This window comes from Eschrichtius robustus, chromosome 18 (assembly GCF_028021215.1).
Source record: "Eschrichtius robustus isolate mEscRob2 chromosome 18, mEscRob2.pri, whole genome shotgun sequence".
Lineage (NCBI taxonomy): Eukaryota > Metazoa > Chordata > Mammalia > Artiodactyla > Eschrichtiidae > Eschrichtius > Eschrichtius robustus.
The window spans coordinates 51,642,712-51,663,071 of record NC_090841.1 but is presented as its reverse complement, the minus strand read 5'-3'; the positions used below and the strand labels follow the sequence as shown (position 1 = coordinate 51,663,071).

The 20,360-nt window shown below is 35.5% G+C and overlaps 1 long non-coding RNA gene across 1 annotated transcript in view; it reads left to right on the top strand.

The window, feature by feature from the left end:
• Positions 1–243: 243 nt before the first annotated feature.
• LOC137752049 (uncharacterized) overlaps positions 244–20,360 on the top strand; it is a 170,114-nt gene continuing 149,997 nt past the window's right edge. The window contains exon 1 of the long non-coding RNA XR_011071035.1: positions 244–282. This is a non-coding gene — a long non-coding RNA (uncharacterized lncRNA). The remainder of the gene's footprint in view (positions 283–20,360) is intronic.

The window sequence follows — 20,360 nt, the reverse complement described above, 5'->3', positions numbered from 1 at the left end:
ATGGGATAGGATACAAGGCCCCGGGTGGGGTCGCTTGGCGTTTCGGCTCCTCCCAGCCTGCTGCTGGCGGAGACTGCAGCGGACGAGGCAGAGACGCATCATGCAGCCGCGCTCCTGGCCAGGGCTGCGTGGGCCCCGCAGCTCGGCTCGGCTGGGCTGCATTCTGCCTGGCCGGTCAGAAGAAGGCGGCCTCCTAGCAGACTCTAGAGCCAGAGCCCAGCCTCCCTGAGCATTCCTGCGTGACTGAAATGACGATCCTGCAGCAGACGGGCTTTTTCCAAGGTAGGTTCAGGAAAATCAATACTGCATCTACCCAGGGAAGAATATCTGGTCTAAGGAATCTTCTCTCTTGTGACCATGACGTGTAATAAATAGGCCTTTTTTTTTTCTTCCCACTGGGGTCAAAGAGTGATTTGTTCTAGTGAACAAAATGGATTAGCTAATGCAAATTGAAATACATTGTCTAGAAATTAAGTCAGTCCTGAACCCTTCCCCCAGCAAAGAGATTGCTCCTAGGGCTTGTTTATACATGAGGTGTCTAAAGCGCTTGTTAGTGAGCTTAGCACAGCACATGCTCAATAAATGACAATTATTATTATGTGGTAATAATAGTAGCTTGAGATCACCCCAATTAGTAGGTAGTGACTAATCAATACAAATGAAGTTTCTACCGGGCATAAGCACATGGTTGGGTATGTTGCATCACATACGCATATCTACACCAACCTGGGCAACAGGTATGTACCCATCAGGATTGCCTTAGACAACAGGAACCCCCGCTCTTCCTTCCTAAGCCTGGGAATAAGCAGTCCCTGAAGCACATGGTTACATGCAGGTGAACTTCTGAACTCAGAGTTCTGTTAGGAAGGAGGAGGAGAGATATTGTTACGGAGTCCAAGCTCATGCTGGCTTGCTACACGACAAGGCAATAAATCCACAGAGGAGGTATTGGGGCAAGGTATAGTGCCTTTATTTAGAAAGGCAGCATACTGATAAGACGGTGTCCCAAAGAACAATCTTACCTGAGTTATTATTCAGGCTTCTTTTATACTAAAAGAGGAGAGGGTGTGGCTCGTTGTGCAAACTTCTTGGTGCCGGAATCCTTTGTTTGTACAGTTAGTTGTCCATGGAGGTCTGTTCACAATGTTCCTATAAACTCCCAACAAGACAATTATTTTCTGTTCTGCAAATTTTTATCTCCATATAAATGGGAAAATGTTATACCTTTGAAGGTCAGAGTCTTGAGAATGGGCTATCCTGTATATTTCAGGCTAGAGGCAACATCTTTTACAAAAGGTGCAGAGCCAGCATGACTAAGCACAGGCAACAGACCACAAGGGTTAGAGCTAAAGAAATAGATCTAATATGGAGTCAGGTTTGTTCTTCTCTGTTACAATTTGGCTACTAGACAGCAACCAGCAGTGTCTGTTACAACCCTTAGCTTTCCCACCTCTTTTTCTGCTCCTCCTAGCGAATTCCATAACCATATGGTTCTGAATTTCGTATATGTGTGATGAAGTGAGCTTAAATTTCCATATGGCAATGTTTTCTCTTCTGTATACCCCATGCTCTTTTATGCTTTCAGACTTTCATATATGCTCTTGTTTCTGCTTGTCATTCCTCTACCTTTTTCATCTTAGTCTTCAGGATTTTTTTCATTCATTTATTCATTCAATCTACATCTGACAGATATCTATTTTCTATTATAAGTCAGGCATATAGACATCATGACAGGAAGTATAGACACAGCCTATGATGGAAGAGATAGAGACATAAAGCAACAACTAGAACAGAGCATAGTAAGTGCTTCTATGGAGGTATGCATCTGAACTTCGAGTCACCAACTCCACCTAAGATAGGAGATTGACCTTGTTGGAGGAGGTAATGTTTAAATGGTATCTGGAAGGAGTCACAAAGGTAGGAGGGAAGAGTAGCCCTTCCAACATGAGCAGGGTTCTGAGAGAACATAGTTCCTTCAGGAATGTTAAATGGAAAAGCCTGAGCACCATCCAATGGTTGGAGAGGAAATTCCTAACCACCTCAGAGGGATTTTATATCAGTCTAAGTAGGTTTGTTATATGTGACAGCTTTATAAGCTATTCTATACAAGTCAGTGAGTCGTTGTATATTTGTGGAAAAAGCCAGGGATTGGAATTAGACAGATCTATATTTGAATCTTGACACTTTCACACACTGTGTGACTTTGGGCAAGGTATTTCCCTCATTTGAGCGTCTTTCGTATCTGTGAAATGGGAAAAAATATGCTTCAATATTATAAGCACCAAAATAAGTTAGTACTTGCAAAACACCTGTAAAGGCCTATCTCATAATGAGTTTTTAACAAGTATTACTCCTCTTCCTTCTGTCTCGATATTAATTAAACTTTGGTATTAACGTCCTTCTTGAAATTCTCTCCTCACTTGGCATCCATTATACACTCTCTCCTAATTCTCAGCCTCAGTGTTATAATTGCTCCTTTTGGCCTTCACCATGGGTTTCTCTTCCACTGGTGGATCTTCTTTTTCTTAATGATTGGTTATTTCTAAGGATTTGTCTTACCCTCTTTTCTACTCAATTTTTTGTTGTTAATTTTTTTTAAACATCTTTATTGGAGTATAATTGCTTTACATGGTTGTGTTAGTTTCTGCTGTATATTTTCTATTCAGTTTAAGGCAGACTGTATTTCTTGATATGCTTTCTAATTCCAGTGCATTCTCCTAAGATTCAGAGCTGTATTTCAACAGCTCTGTGGATAACAATATTGTGTTATATATTTATCATTGTGTAGGGATTTACCCTAAACATAATGGCTCACAGCAACATTTATTATTCCACAGTTTCTGTAGGTATGAATCTGGGCCTCCCTTATCTGGGCCATGTGTCTTGTGGTCTTTCATAGGGAGGCAAGCAAAGTGTTAGATGGGACTGCAGTCTCAAGCCTCCACACACACTCACGTAGTTGGACCATGTTTCCCATGGGTGATTGGACTGAAAGTCTCAGTTCTTTACTGGTTGCTGGGTAGAGGCCTCCCTCACCTCCTTGCCACATGGCCTCTGTATAGGACAACCCAAACATGGTAGCTGGTTTCCCTCAGAGCAAGTAAGAGAGTGAGAGAAACAAGCAAGATGGAACTCGCAGTCTTTTCTAGTTTAATATCAGAAGTAATATCCCGTTACGTTTGCTATATTTTGTTAGAAGTAAATTGTTATGTCTACCCACACTCGAGAGGAAGAGATTATACAAGGGTGTGACTACCAAGTGTCCTTTTAGCAACTACCTACCATACTTAAGAAATTCCTATGAGGTAGAAATTATCCTTGTTTTACAGACGAGAAAATAGCGACCCTGGGAGTTTAAATATACTGCTCAATACTTACTAATAATTTATGGATCTGGCATTTGAAACTTAAACCTGTTTTTTATTTTGTATTTATTTAATTTTATTTTTGTAAGAAATAAAAATTGTATATATTTAGGTCTATAAGTGTTTTGATATACGTATAACATTGTAAAATTATTACCACAATCAAACTGATTAACATATCCATCACCTCCCATAGTTCCTTTTTTTTTTTTGTAGTTGAGAACACTGGGGATCTTAGCAAATTTCAAGTATACAATACGTTGTTATTGACTATAGTCACCATGCTGTTCATTAGGTCTCCAGAACTTACTCATCTTATAACCGAAAGTGATCAGTAACTCTCCATTTCCCTTACCCTCCAGCCTCTGGTAAATACCATTCTACTCTCTGTTACTATGTGTTTCAGTTTTTTGGGCTTTGTTTTTTGATTTTTTTGTTTGTTTGTTTTTAGATTCCACATACAAGTGAGATCATGCAATATTTGTCATTCTGTGCCTGGCTTATTTCACTTAGCATAATGTCTTCCAGTTTCACCCAAGTTGTGGCAAATGGCAGAATTTTCTTCTTTCTCATGGATGAATAATATTCCATTATATATAAACATCCAGAATTTTCTTGATCCATTTATCTGTTGATGGACACAGGTCGTTTCCTTGTCTTGGCTACTGTGAATAATGCTGCAATAAACTTGGGAATGCAGGTTATCTCTTCAAGATACTGATTTAGTTTCCTTTGGATATATACCCAGAAGTGGGATTGCTGGATCACACTGTAGTTCTATTCGTAATTTTTTGAGGAGCCTCCAGACTGTTTTCCGTAGTGGCTGTACCATTTATATTCCCACCAGCACTACACAGAAGTTCCCTTTTTTCCACAACTTCTATAATACTTTTTAACCTTTGACTTTTTGGAAATAGCCATTCTAGCAAGTGTGAGGTGATATCTCATTGTGGCTTTGATCTGTATTTTCCTGATGATGAGTGATGTTGAGGATCTTTTCATATACCTGTTGGCCATTTGTCTGTCTTTGGAAAAACGTCTATTGGATTCTTTGCCATTTTTAATTGAATTATTTTTTCCCTCTTGAGTTGTATGACTTTCTTATATGTTTTGTATATTAACTCATATAAAATATATGGCTTGCAAATATTTTCTACCATTCCACAGGTTGCCTTTTCACTTTGTTGATTGTTTCCTTTGCTGTGCAGAAATTTTTTAGTTTGATGTAGTCCCACTTATTTATTTTTGCTTTTGTTGCTTGTGCTTTTGGTGTCAATTCCAAAAAACCATTACTAAAATCAATCAAAGAGCTTGTCCCTATGTTTTCTTCTAGGAGTTTTACCATTTCATGTCTTAATGTTTAAGTCTTTAATCCATTTTGAGTTGATTTTTGCATATGCTGTGAGATAAGGGAAGCTTGCTTTTTATTTTTTTCACCCTAACCAATAGCTTTTGAGATGTTTTAAAGTTATATTATTTCCAAAGAGGTATTTTCTGTAGCTTATCTATGCCTATTCATGTATATGCAAATGAAGCTAGACCAGAGTTTCATGCAAATATGGACATAAAAGGAAATCAATCAAGTCTTTGAATTTTAAGTCTCATTTAACTGGAAGGCAACATAAAACATGCTTGAAGCCAATAACTGGTTTTTCTGGCTTTGATCCTACCTTTTTTTTTTTTTTTTAATATTGTTAATGTGGACTTGGGTGAGGCCACGTCACTGTGCTATGGATGATACCGCTTCCTTTTGACGAAAGCTTAATCCAGAGCCATATTTTTCAGCCTCATAGCCCCTTTTGAGGCAGGAGAACCTGCCCCTGGATATTTCTAGCCTGGGATTTCATCTGAACTAATGTGCCCTGGCAATTGCTTCATACTTATGATTGTTTGGAAAAGTGTCCAGTTGTGTGAATTTCTGAAGATGCTGGTGACAGAATGCTTAGTATGGAATTGCTTTATATACTCTTTCACCTTGCCTATAGTACAAGTCAAAATTAAACTTAGTATTCAATTGGAATAGTTTTTTGGCCACATTTTTTCCCCTGATTTTGTGCTTAATGTATAACTTCTTCACTCTGGCATTGTATTTCTTTTATTTTTATATTTTAATAGTTATTTTAATATATGTTTTCCATTATGAGGTGTCTTCCATCATTTCTGGAAGTATTCAGGGTCTAAATTAGGAACAATTAATAAATATTAAATGACACAAAATTATCTTAAGGTTTAAATTTACATGAGCCATTTAAAAGAGATTTTTTAAATGTATGTGAATGCCATATATAGAACTCCAAGGACATGCCCACATCTTAAATATTAAGCAGAAATATTTCATTATTATTTATTGAATTCTAATGTTTTCAATTGTAAATAAATACTAATGAGGGAAATCACAGTAGTTTGTATGAATTATTTGATCACTCTTCCAGGAAAAAGAAACAAGAGAAAAAGGCAAGAACAGTATTTTCAAACTCAAGTCAGAAGCAGAGAGATTTGCTTATTTAACAAATAGATCTAAGTATCATTAGTCATAATTTGGAAAAGTGTAAGCTATTAAATGGAAATTGAATGGCTAAATGTCCTCACAAGAAATGAATAGTATAACACCACTGTTTCTTTGAATATAACTTTCCATAAACTTATAAATTAGAAGATAGAGTTCTCTAGCGTGATAATATCATGACACACAATCAAATATTATAGAGCATAAGCTCATTATTATTTTTATTTTCAATTCTCTGATGGGACAGTTATATGTTAAAGAGTACTTTTGAAAAACATCAGAATAACATTTCATTTTCTAATATTTCTCTGGATACTCCCTATATTTTGTTAGAACTTGGTCATGCCTGTTGAATGCTAATACACAGTGTTGGGCCATTTTACTAAAATCTTCTGGAATTGAACATCTAATTTGTCAGTGACAATTTAAAACTTGGCCTACATCAAAGTCCACCCTTCACATGTCTGCAGGTTTAGGTTTGATTCTTTGTGACAACAGCTGGCTGGATGTAAGGGAAGGTCTCACTCCTTAAAGTTGTGACATTATTTTAGTTATTTATAGATTCCTATCTGAACCAGTGGCTTTATGAGTTAATATTCTGGGAATTATAATGAGAGCCATTGTTTAAACTGCTTTCGGGCTGACTTCAAGTGGCCATAGTCTTATCTTGAAGCTAAACTTCGTAGAAAGATGTGTCCAAATATTCGTGTATTAGAACTTTCACAGGATTTGAAAGCTTCAATAAAATAATTTTACTGGTCATATGGGAACCAAGAGAGACTCCTATCAGCAAAGATCTCTTTCAGGAGAATGATGCTATAAGATGGCGGAAAACCCATTAGAAATTGTCCTCAGCCATATGTCCTCTGCTCACCATCTTTGTGTGTCTCCTTGGATAAGCCAATCAAATCTCCTGAGTGTATTTTCTCTTTTGTAATATAAGAAAGTGAACTAGATCATTATTACTCTTTTGGGGTCCTAATTTTCTATGATTCAATTAAGCAAAGCGGAAATGAACAAAACATCAAGTTGTGTTTCTGCTAATACAGCCTGTAGCCATCCACATATACGTATCACCATTTGACGTCACAAAGTTACATAAAAAATGGGAGGAAAACTTTAGGGCCATTTCAAATATAAAGAAGCCCTATAGCAATACAAATATAAAGACACTTCTATATGAATAACAAAAACAAAAACATAAACGCAAAACATTGAGACATTAACTATAATAATATTTCTAACCAGGAAAGGGCTTATTCAGTCCACATAAAGTAAGTCAGACCTAAAGATCTAAAATATTTCTTTAAACTAGGACAGAGCATATCTGGCCTTTCACTGAGGAATCATCTAAGTGCAGATCATCTAAAGGCTTTTCCATATGATCCAGAGCAAAGTCAAGGAGAGGCTTGGAGGTATATTCAGATTTCTTGAACTTTAATTCATTTCCCTTTACACTCAGGGTGTTTTCTTTTTTTTTTTTTTTAATAATTCTTTATTTTATTTATTTATTTTTGGCTGTGTTGGATCTTCGTTTCTGTGCGAAGGCTTTCTGTAGTTGCGGCAAGCGTAGGCCACTCTTCATCGCGGTGCGCGAGCCTCTCACTGTCGCGGCCTCTCTTGTTGCGGAGCACAGGCTCCAGACGCGCAGGCTCAGTAGTTGTGGCTCACGGGCCCAGTTGCTCCGCGGCATGTGGGATCTTCCCAGACCAGGGCTCGAACCCATGTGCCCTGCATTGGCACGCAGATTCTCAACCACTGCACCACCAGGGACGCTCCCAGGGTGTTTTCTTAACAAAACTTTTCTTCAAGTCATCTCACAATTTGAAAAATAAAAGAGAAAAAATATCTTTCAAAAGTGTGTAATGGCTAATTGTTTGGAACTATCAAACTGCTCTGTGATAGACCTGATAAATGAAACAGAAACAGATCATGGCTGCTCCTCAGTTTCTGCAATGCAAAACCATTCATAATGGAACATATCCCTGCCTTTAATATACATATCAGGTTTTTAAATTTTCAATTTAGTTGCTCCTTTCGCACAAAAGTCCATTTTAATTCCTCAGTGAAATGGTTTGAACGATTTGAGTGCTTTTTGCTGAGATGTGAATCAGGAGTCTGTAAGCTGTAAACATCAAGACATGTTGGAAATGAAGAAAGTAATCCTGTAATTTAAACTCAGAGTATCTTTTTTCACATTGTTAATTGAAGTTTAATAGACAATAGCCCGAGGACATTGTCATATGGGACTTTGTTTTATCCCCCTCTGATGCCAACACACACACTGTCAAAAATGCTTCCAAGAATAAGATGTTTTTCATATTTTTTAGTTCGTTAGCAAACATGTACAACAATTTTAATCCTTTCTGCGGATAGCAAGTTAGAATTAAAAGGCAATAAGTAACCAACCATGACACAGCTGGTTTTCATCTCAGAGAGCCAGTCAAGCAGCCGTTTTATTTACAATATGACATAAATGGTCAAAAGTCAGCTTGTCGACAATCGTATCATCATATGCTGTGGACTTAGATTTGGCTTGTCATTGCTAAGACTCTCTCCTGGGAAGTTGTGAAATACTTTCTGCTTAGAGTGAGGAAGAAAATTCCGTTTCTGTGTTTAAATTATAAAAAGGAACTAATTTATTTGTGTTCTGAAAAGGGAAGTTATAATAATAATTTTTAGGCTATCATTTTAAATTTCTATATTTGTGCATACACTCTATATATAGTCTTTTGTGTGTGTGTATGTAGCCACTTATATTCTATACATAACGCTATACACATAAATAATTATATAAGCACATATAATTATTTTTCTATAAAAGTTATTTTCTTCCTTGCACACACATTTTATTTAGTACTATTTATCTCTACTGATGAAAATCCCATTTTACCAGAAAGATGACATTTGAGATGAGGTATGTGAAGATATTTGGTAAAATGCTTAAGGCAAGTCTTCTTGCGTTCACGACAAAAATTTTAAAAGTTCTGTATCTCTTTTGGTCTTTTTCTTTTTTAGTGAAATTATGACATGAGTTGCTTTTGGTGGCAAATACTTGCTTTCCATCATGCATATCCTCACAGAGCAATGTGATAATGCCAAACTGCAAAATCCTAAAACTTAGTACAACAGCTTTCTAAATTATTTTCTTGATTTCAGGCACCATGATATATAGAAGTGAGAAAGTAGGCAGGATGACATTGAGTACAAGGAAAATATAATAGAAACAGGAGGCCAAGGAGATAATAGTAATTCTGAAACCGGAGCAAATCACAATAATGGGTTTTTAAGAGATAGTCACTATGACCCTATATCATCATGGTTCCCTCAGCTGTGAATGGCGTTCAGAATTTCTACCTTCTGAACCTTTCTCATTCTTTGAAACTTAGCTCAAGACCCCTTTCCTTCCTGAAGATTTAGCTTCCCTAAAAGTATAATTTATCCCAGTATTTACTCCTGATGCCAAGTTGTTAATTGACAAGAAGAATATTAAAGTCTGAGATTATTTCATTTCAGAGAAATCATAAGCTACATATAAGATTGTAATAATTTCCTCCTTATCAATGTTGACAGTTAGTGAAAGTTCAATTTCTTATAAAAGCTGAGAAAAGCATTTTAAAACATTTCCTTTGTATCTCTATAGAAATATTTTGACTATTCTAATTTGGCTTGGCTTTGAATTTGTTCTGATGAGAATCTGTAAAATGTGCCATAATTTTTAAGGAAGATAAACCTCATTAAAGTCAGCACAAGGAGTCATTTTTAAGTTGTAACAAGGAATGCTTTGATAAATGTAAGTAGGAAAATACCTTAACTGTGAGTTTCTGGAGCAGCAAAGAAAAGGAAATTGCATGATTACCATTTCTGAAGACATAAGAATATCGATAATATAATTCAAGACTATAATTGCCATTTGCGTAGAAGCATATAGCTTAATGAATATGTTTAAAATAGGGAAAGAGATTAGATAACTTTTTGAAATTCATTTTGATGTAAGTTGGTAGTGATTGACGTTTAATGAAATGAGTTGGAAAAAAATTAGTTTTCCTTTCTATAATTCGAAGGTGACTTATTTTTTAATTTTCTCCAAAACATAGTACAGGCCTATTGTGTCTCTTGTCCTGAAAACTATGCTGCCATTTCCTGATATTACCACTGCCAGTGGATCTATAATTAGGATTTTTACTCTGGGCGGCTTTCCAAGGGCAATTCCAAAATAAAGCTAGCGGATGGGCACCCTGAACAAATGCCAGACAGTAAATTCAACTGGAAAGTAACAGGGTTGCCTTGGCTAATTGCATTATACACACAGTTGCTGACAAGTTCTGTCTTTTTCCTGGTTTCAAACTTATTTCACAGAATATTAATCATTTTACAATGATGTTGAGTCAGAGAATTAACAGTGACCTTGGAGGATATTCATGCTTGCTTTTTAGGTAGTCAACATTGCAGTGATGAGAGTTTTCTGTACAATATTTTGGAATAAACATCTTTTCATCTTCAAATCTTCAGGCAGGCTGGCAGGCAGGTCAAAAAGAGAAATGAATGGAAAAAGAAAGTAAAGGAGAGAAGGAAGAAGGAAGGAGGGCAGGAAGAAAAAAGAAGGAAGGAAAGAAAGGAAGGAGGAAGGGAAGGAGGAAAGGAGGAAGGAAAGAATCCTTTTATTACAGCACCTAATCCTAATGAGTCATTTGGTTCTTGATGGAACTAAAACTGGATTTTAGAGTTTTTCAGTCAGAATCTGAAGATGAAAAGGAAAAGGATAAAATAAATCACTAAAATACACAACGAAGGAAGAAGCTACCTTTTTCTGGCTTGTCATGATAAATATTATGTAATTTTAAAAATACACTGGCTCCTTGCCAATGTATTTTACTAAACAGAGAGAACAAACAGAAATCTCTGCAAGTGTAAGATTTTGGGGAGGAAAACTATGGAAAACAACATCCGTTACTGGGGCTGTTGTATTTTATTGCATGTATTAACCAGATTTCTACAGATGGAATAAAGCTGGCTTTATATCAGAGCCATAAGTCTTTCAACTTTTGATGGTTTCTAGCAGGATGTTTTATCAAATGTACTCTCAGACATTCACATAAGTTGGGCTTTTATTTCTGTCCTTAAAACTTAAGGCAAGATTGCCATTTGGATGCTATTATACAAGACCTACCAATTGCTTTATAAGACAGTGTAAAAGGGGAAACTTCCATTGCTAAATTTGTTGTATATTTAACTGTATTTGTATATATTAACTGTATTTTTACATTTTATTTTTATAGAAAATATAATATACTTTTATAAATGTAAATTATATAAAGTATAGTTTATTTAAAATATTTTATAATTAGTGAGATCATATCACATTTACTGAAAGGAATTAGAAAATCTTTGGTCTGCATTCTTTTCCATGCTAATCTTATCTTCCTTTACCAAGTTTCCATCTATCTGGACCATTTCAGTCTTCTTTTCTTTTTAATGACAAAAGGAAAGCCCTACTCCTGTCAAATGCCGATACCTCTTATGTTCTAACTTCTATTCTTTGGGTATTTCCTCTCCACTTGCATATCCAGTCTGTTTCACCTACAGGATCTTCTCCAACAGCTTGCAAACCAGCTCTGATAATTCATACCTTTAAAAAAAGACAAATACCAAAGCTTTCTTTGATTTCCCATCCCTTTTTAGACCTACTCTGTTTTTCCATTTCTTTATATAACCCAGAATCCCATAAGAATCATCTGCTGTAGTGTTTCTACCTTCTTACCTATTTCCCTCTTTTACTCACACCATTTGGGATTCTCCCCTCACTTTTCCAAAGAAACAGCTCTTGCTAAAGCCACAGAAGCCTCTCCATAGCCAAAATGCAATGGACCTCTTAGCCCTTAGCATACTAGATCTCTCTTTTTTTGTCTTTCAGACACCATATTTTCTTGTCCACTGTTGTCTTCTGAGCTCTGAGTTCTCCCCAGTTCTGTTAACTGTTGCTTCCTTCTCTAAGCAATTGCTTGGAGTTGGGAGTGCTACTGAGGTTGGCCTTGAACTGTTTTCAGTTTTCATCCTAGATTTTCTCACTGGGTCAGAGTATCTATTTCCTTGGTGTTCGGTGACATTTATATGGTGATGACTCTCAAATTTGTGCTCCCAGCTCAGGCCACTCTTGTGAGCTAGACTTTTATAGTCAGCTTCTCATTGACATCTCACAGATATCAAACAGGCAACACAAATTCCTTAACATATCTAAAACTAAACTCTCCATCTTTGAGTTAAACAACCTTATTCTGGTCTTCTTATTATAAGTAATTAGTATCAAACTACCCCATTACTTGGGCCAGAGAAGAGGAAGCTCTTTGAGATCTCCCCTGGCCTCTCTTCACTGACACATCAATTCAAAAAATGGTTCCTCTTTTTTCCTCTGGTTCCACTGCTTCCTCAAAACTATATTTGGAATCTATATACTTTGCCCCACAGCAACTGCTGCTACTCTCTCATCTTGACTTATCTGCTTCCTGTATCGTTTTTTATCATCCATTCTCTAATAATCATTCAGTTTTCCATGTCCCACACTTATTTTATCTACTTTTAAAATTACTACCCATTGTATTTAGAATAAGATCCCAAATTATAAACATGCCTTAGCAATGTCCTACAGGATCATACCCCTACCCTGCTCTCCAACCTAATCTCATTACTCTTGATTATTATATTCCAGTCATGCTGTCTTTTAATTTTTTAAATGTGTCAAGCTCTTTCTTGCATCAGTGTCTTCATCCCTCACTTCCTCTACCTGAAATACCCTTCCTTCCACTTGCTCCTGAGTGGCGAATGTCCACTCATTCCGCAGGTATTAGCCTACAGTTCACTTCTTGAGATAACTCTTACCATATCTCCCAATCTGAATTAAATTAAGTTGCTTCTGCGTTCATATAGACCATTATTACTTTCATTAATAATTAATAGCATATTTAAGTTTGTTTGTTTGCTTGTTGTTTTGCTCATGCTTGTCTCTTGAATAGATTTTAAGATTCTGGGAGATCCAGGCCCTTTTTTCAACACTGTATATTTAATACCTAGCAAGCCCCAGTACTGGGAATAGAGTAGCTATTAAATATTGTTCAATAAATATATCTGAATTATTTTTGGTTACCTTGGTAACCCAGTTTTCCTTAGACTCAGAAATAGGATGATGTGAGCATTACTACACTGACAGTTATTGTAAAAAGAGGCGGTTACCATTTTGTCATCCCCATCTCTTATCTTCCCATCTCCAATACCAGGATTGACACTTTCATTGGTATCCAGTTACGAATCTTTATGTAAATCAGTTCTTGGTGGCTTTCTTCATCAGGAAATTATACAAACATTGTGCAAAATTGTGCAGATATTTCTAAATTCCAGTTCAAGTTATACCCAGGCCCTGATACACCTACAGAAATGTGAGTGGGAATAGTCAGTGAATATGCAGTTTTATGAATTAATCTGACTTTTCCTGTTTGCTAATATTTTAGAGACATTAGGACAAATGCTCTTAAAAATACACTTGCTAATAGAGTTCACCTCAATTTAGGAAAGGCATACATACTACATTTGCTGATAAAGTTCATTTCCTTTTAGAAAAGACACACATGCTTTTAAAACATTTGCCTGTAAAAGCAGGTTGGAAAAGAGAGACAAATTAAATAAGCTAAAGAAAGTTCATTTAGAAAGAAAGGTCAATAGACAATTGAAAAGGAAAATATATATCTAATCCAGAGCAGGGCCAGCATGAGACTAAAGAGTTCAGAGAATGGGAATGGTAAAATGCTATAACATATTTTAAAGCTTATAAAATACTCATTAGCTTAAAGTTCACTTCCTGAGATAACCCTTGCCATTTCTCCCAATCTGAATTAAGTTGCTTCTGTTTTCATATAGACCACATTATTTTCATTAATAAATTAATAATTAGTAGCATGTTTAAGTTTGTTATTTTGTTTTGTTTGCTAATGCTTGTCTATTGACTAGATTTTAAAATTTAGGGAAATCCAATGCAGAGTATCATAGAGGAGAAAGCAGCACAGAGAGTCAACTCTGAGACTTACAAATGGTCCCTCTCAGTAGTATTTAGTTGAGTTCTGATTAGGTCATACTTGTGAAGAAAATTCTAGTAGCTGGAGAAAAGAACCACATGAAAGGGTTTGAAAAAATAGTACTCAGACTGGACAAGACCAGGATTGAATCTGTTCTCAGAGAGATTTTAAAAATTTAGAATTCATGGATCATCAGTTAGAGAACAAAGAGGTGTCCTGTCTTAGTAGTGGGAAAAAATTAACTTTCGACTAAATTAAATTCTAGCCTACATAACAGAGCTTAAAGAGGAGACCTGAAAGGATCAAACTGTGTCTAACTAACTGGATGATGTCCCAGAACAAAGCTCATAAATAGCTTTGCTAGGAATGTTAAAAAAAAAAAATCAGCACTCAACAAGAATAAATCACGAAGTCTGATATTTAATCAGAAATTACTGGGCATTCAAATAAGCAAAAAATAAAACTCATAGTGAGAAGAAAAATCAGTCAATTGAAACTGACCCTTAAACGACACCCAGGAAAATTAATAAATAAAGACATTAAAACAGTTTATGACTATATGTTCAAGAAGCTGGAACAAAGGTTGAACCTGTTTTGTAGAAACATGAAAGATATATATATGACCCAAATTAAACTTGTGGAGATGAAAACTATAATGTCTAACGTGAAAAGTACACTGGCTAGGATGAATGAGAGATTAGATATAGCAGAAAAAATTATTAAGGAGCTTAAAGACATAGCAATAGAAACTATCTAAAATGAAACACAGTGAGAAAAAAACTGAAAAAAATATGAACAGAAAATCAATACAATGTGAAATAAATTCAGGAAGTTAAATATACATGCACCTGGAGTCCTGAAAGGAGAAGGGAAAGAATAGGGGAGAAAATTTATTCAAAGAAATAAAGACTGGATATCTTCCAAATTCAATTAAAGCTGTAAATGCATAGGTCCAAGAATCTCTATGAACCTCAAGCACAAGAAATATGAAGAAACTGTACCAAGGTACATCATTATCAAATTGCTTAAGACCAGTGATAAAGAGAAAAAAAAAAAACTTAAAAACACTGACAGAAAATAAACAGTGGGTACAGTGGGGAAAATATGGTAACAGCAGATTTCTATTTGAAAACAGAGAGGTAACATCTTTATTGTCTACAAAAATCCCTGGAAGCCTGAAATTCCACACCTAGCATAAAGATCTTTCAGAAACAAAGGCAAAATACTTACTGAAACATACAAATGCTGAAAGAATTCATCACCAGAGGAAATGTGCTACAAGAAATGCTAAAGGAAGTCATTCACACAGAAAAGAAAAATTAACCAGATGGAAATATGGGTCTACACGAAGGAGTAAAGAGAAGCAAAATGGGAACTACTATGGCCATTATTAAATTTTTTCTTATTATTTAAATCTTTAAGAATTTTAATTGTTTACAGCAAAAATAATCATGTATTATAAGGTTTATAACACGTTGGAATAAAATGTCTAATAATATCATACAGGCTTGGAGTCAAGAAATAGTAGTATACTTTTGTAAGGTTCTTATACTATATATGAAATGGTATAATGAACTGGAAAATGGACAGTGATAAAATAAATATGTATGCTGTAAACAATAAGTAAGTAACCACTAAAATAACATCCAAAGGATTTATAGCTCATAAACCAAGAAAGGGAATAAAATGAAATCATAAAATATGCTCAGTTCATCCAAAAGAAGGCAGAAAATGAGGGAAAACAAAATATGAACAGAAATCATTTTTTTAAAAAAAAGGACAAGTAGTAATATTGCAGATTTAAATCTAACAATACCAATAATCTCCTTAAGTATATATATATGTAAAGTGGTAATGGTGTCAAACCAAAGAAACAGATCAATTGAATAGAATAGAAAATGGAGAAGTAGAGTCACATATTTATGGACAACTGATTTTGAGCAAGGGTACAAAGGAAATTCAGTGGAGGAAAAGATAGTCTTTCAACAAATGGAACATAACAATTGTATATTCGTATGCAAAAAATAAGAATAAATAAAATAAATACCTTGTACTATATACTGAAATTAGTATAAAATGGATCATGTACTGAAAATCTAATCTTGTAAAACTTTTAGAAGAAAACGTAGGAGAGAATTTTTGACCTTGGCTTAGGCAAATATTTCTTAGCAACAGCACCAAAAGCACAATCTATAAATTAAAAACAAACCACTAAATTAGACTTCATGAAAATTAAGAACTTCTGCTCTTTTTAAGACTGTTCAGAGAATGAAAAGATAAACTTCACACTTGGAGAAGATATTTGTAAATCACATATTTGGAAAAGGACTTGTACCCAAGATATAAAAGGAACTTTCAAAACTCACTAGTAAGAAAACAAACAACCCAACTACAAAATGGGCAATTTGCGTAGACACCTCACCCAAGAAGATATATCAATGACAAAAGAAACACATGCTCAATATCTTTAGCCATTAGGAAAATTCAAATGAAAACCACAATAAGATAAGACCACATACTGGCTAGACTGTCTGAGCAAAAGAGCCAGAACAATACCCTCCACCCACCTAAGAAAGAACACATGGTGCATAATTCTATTTATATCAAATTCTAGAAAATGTAAGATAAACTATAGTGACAGAAAGCAGATCATTTGTGATGGGGAAGGTAGGAGATTTAAGCAGAAGGATAACAAAGGTGCGTGAGGAACTGGGGGGAGGTGATATATATGTTCATTATCTTGATTGTGGTGATGGTTTGCCAATGTATCTATCTGCCAAAATATTTCAAATGGTGCACCTTTAACATGTAGTTTATTGTAAATTTATTGTATGCACCTAAAAGGCTGTTTAAAAGGAGCAAAATATAAAATGTTGGTAGTTTAATTCCATTTATATAAAAATGCAATACATGGCTAACCACAGATAACCACACAAAATAAGACTGAAATAAAATATGCTTGAATTTTAATAGTGACATCAGGAGTGAAGCTTTTTCTTTATTACCTTGTTATTAAAGTTTTTGAAAAAGATATATATAATTTTAATCTTCAGAAAAGGTAAAACTTTTGTTAAGTAAAAAAAAAAAAATGCCAAGCTTTAACTGTGAAAATAACTTTTCCCTCAAGTTTAAAGCACAACTAACTTTACTCTTAAGTTCAAAATACATCTTCCTTTCTTCTCTTTCTTGCCTTCTTTTAAAATAGAAAGTCAACAGTAATCCACTAGACTGCCCTTGGCAAAGTCAAACATGCAAAGAATGCTAAAACTAGACATTTTTCATTAGATATGGGAAAACAAAAGTCTGGGTATGAAACGATAACTCAGTATGCTTAAGGGTATACCTGCTGCTCTATGACGGAAAGAAAGAAGCTCCTCTCTCGGCCTTCAAGGGCTCTGAAAAATTAACATTCTCACTGTGTAGGCAGGTCTACAGGAAAAAGGAAACTAGTCAAAGGAGACTAATTAGCCAGGTGGAAAAGAAAAGAAAAGAGAAAAAGCATGGGAAAACAGAAGAGGAGGCAGTAGAAGAAGCAGCAGTGGCTAGAAACTTGGAAACTGAAGACAAAGCAGAGATGTTGGAAACAGGTCTGACTTACTGCCTAGCTGATGTCTCTTCCATCCTTGCCTACCCTTCTCCCCAACATGCCACTAGGATGGGATTGAAAACCTATGTCTCTTCCACAATTCTATATTTAAAACTTATTTTGACATTTCCCTTTTTTTCCTACCTATTTTTATGTCTTTGTACATATTTGATTCTCCTACTATATATTTATTTTTTCTAAGAACAGGGATCATGTCCTTTCTTATTTGTAACTTACCCTCCTTGCCCCCTACTTTTCTTGTGTGAATGCCTAGAAAAGTGCTTTTCAAATAGTTGGGCTAATTGATAGACATTCAGAGTGCTTAATATCAAGATAAACTTTCTGTGAGTTCTGTGTAATGGCCTTCCATTCCTTTGCACAGTCTAAGCTTCCCAGTCTCAACTCTGCAAAGAAGGAGTAGATACATGAAACACATTATTAGTGTGTTAAGAGCTAGGGGTATCTTTGCCTTTCAGCATCACACAATCATCACATTTCACAAAGACCCAAGGGTATTCCCCATGTTCTGCTTAAAAAATAGTGAAAAGTATAGTATATTTTTATCCTTCGTAGCAAAAATGTTTAAATGCATAATTTAGAGAATTCACTTGTGTGAACTAACCCATAGAAGAGGCAACAGTGTCACTAAACTTGGACACTTCAGAAGAAATATGTGGTTCAGATAATGCTTAACAACTGAGGCATTATTGTACTCTTTGAAAAACAGAGATCCAATTGTTAGGATTCAGTTGGAAGGATGTTCATTTTGGATTCATCCTTCAATACCAGTTCTTGTTAGCTAAGGATTCTAACTCAGTGTTAGAAGCCTTTGTCTTTGTGTTTCTGCTGTAAGCTCTGAGAACTCTTTCATATGTCTATGTGTCAATAGGACACAGTCTGAGGAATCTGAAGTCTTCTATTTTATCAATCTAGACATTCAAATGGAGGCCATATGGTTCATGTCTCTAACAGTTGAGGCAAAATAAGATATTTAATTTGGTCACAATTTATATCCTCTCTACACTGATGTCATTCCTATTTAGTGGTGACCTATGCTCTAGGTGAAATAGAAAGCACTGTTATTGGTGGTTAATGCCTTCTCTAGCTAGGCATTCATTCATGTGTTTAGAAGACATGAAAAAGAACATATCTCAGAAGACAAAACTTATACTTGGGAGGCAATTTTTTTTTTTTTAATTTTTTTTTTTTTTTAACTTTGGGTTTACTTATTTATTTATTTTTATGGCTGTATTGGGTCTTCGTTTCCGCGCAAGGGCTTTCTCTAGTTGTGGCAAGCGGGGGCCACTCTTCATCGCGGTGCGCGGGCCTCTCACTATCGCGGCCTCTCCTGTTGCAGAGCACAGGCTCCAGACGCGCAGGCTCAGTAATTGTGGCTCACGGGCCCAGTTGCTCCGCGGCATGTGGGATCTTCCCAGACCAGGGCTCGAACCCGTATCCTCTGCATTGGCAGGCAGATTCTCAACCACTGCGCCACCAGGGAAGCCCCTGGGAGGCAATTTTTATCACAGTCCAATTAATGCTCGAAACACAGCTATAATGGATCATCACTTACTTGGAGATTTTCTTTCAATTATAATGGGAAATTTACAAAAAGTAGAATGATTCATTTCAATTCAAAATATCACTAAAGAAATGTGAAAAAACATTTTAATTCAGTTGTTCAGCTAAAAACTTACTCCGTTATAAGATATTCAGCAAATAAATTGAGATTCATTCTGAACATTACTTGCAGAGTCCTATTTAAGGTACTTAATTATGACACATAGTCAAGGATGTCTTTTGACATTTTGCTGGTTATGTAGAAGATTAAGTTGCCAAGGGAAACTATCTGAAATGGTTGGAGGGTAACTGGAATAACTAGATTCATATCATAAGGTGATACAAGCTTCTGGTGTTGTAGAAAATATACTGAGGAAGGATAAGAAGGAAGTAGGGACAAATGGAAGTCATAAATAAGAATTAAACTACCGAAAAAAGGGAAATGTTCAGGAGTTAGAAATGCTGTAAAATATAATAGAGAGAAGATTTTGAACAAATCAAAGAGACTACCAGAGCCAAAATTTAGCTTAATGAAAGAAAAGGTCATACTTTTGTTGAAGTACACCTACAGAAGCATTTTAAGAACCAAAATATATCACTCGATTTGTATTTCCTAAACAATGAGCCCTACTGTTACTTGTAAGTATAAATGTCAACAATATGAATCGTGTAGAAAAACTAATTTTTGTTAAAGGTATCCAATAATACCTTTAAATATTTTTTTTAAATGAGAAAGAGAGGAACTACAGCAGCCCCACTTTTGTCAGTTGGTTAAATAGGCAGAAGTTCATTACATTCAAACCATCACATTTATCACAGTCTGCTTTGCATTATACTGTATATGTCCCAGTAAACTATAAGCTTCTAAAGGGCAAGAGATGGGTTTTGGGCATCTGGTGTCACCACAGTTCCTTGCATTTATGTGGGATATTGAATAGTCTTCTGTGTAACATGCTGCTGCCCAGTCTACCGACTGGCTCAAGAATGTTCCTCTGGACTTCAGCCTCCAAAGTTACAGTGTAAAGAGGTAGGGCTATACAGTTGATACTCATTATTCCTGGCAGTTAACGTTCTATAAAGTTGCCGCAAACACTGAATTAGTAAATACTGAACCAGGACATACAGGATTAGGTTCCTGCAAGTCTCTGGTAACAACATTTTCATCAACTGAGCAATCCATAACCTTGTTTTACATGTGTTTCTGTTTAAAGATACTTAATTTAATACATATTGTCAATTCATTAACATTGAACTCAATGGCCAACAGCACTACAAGTCAT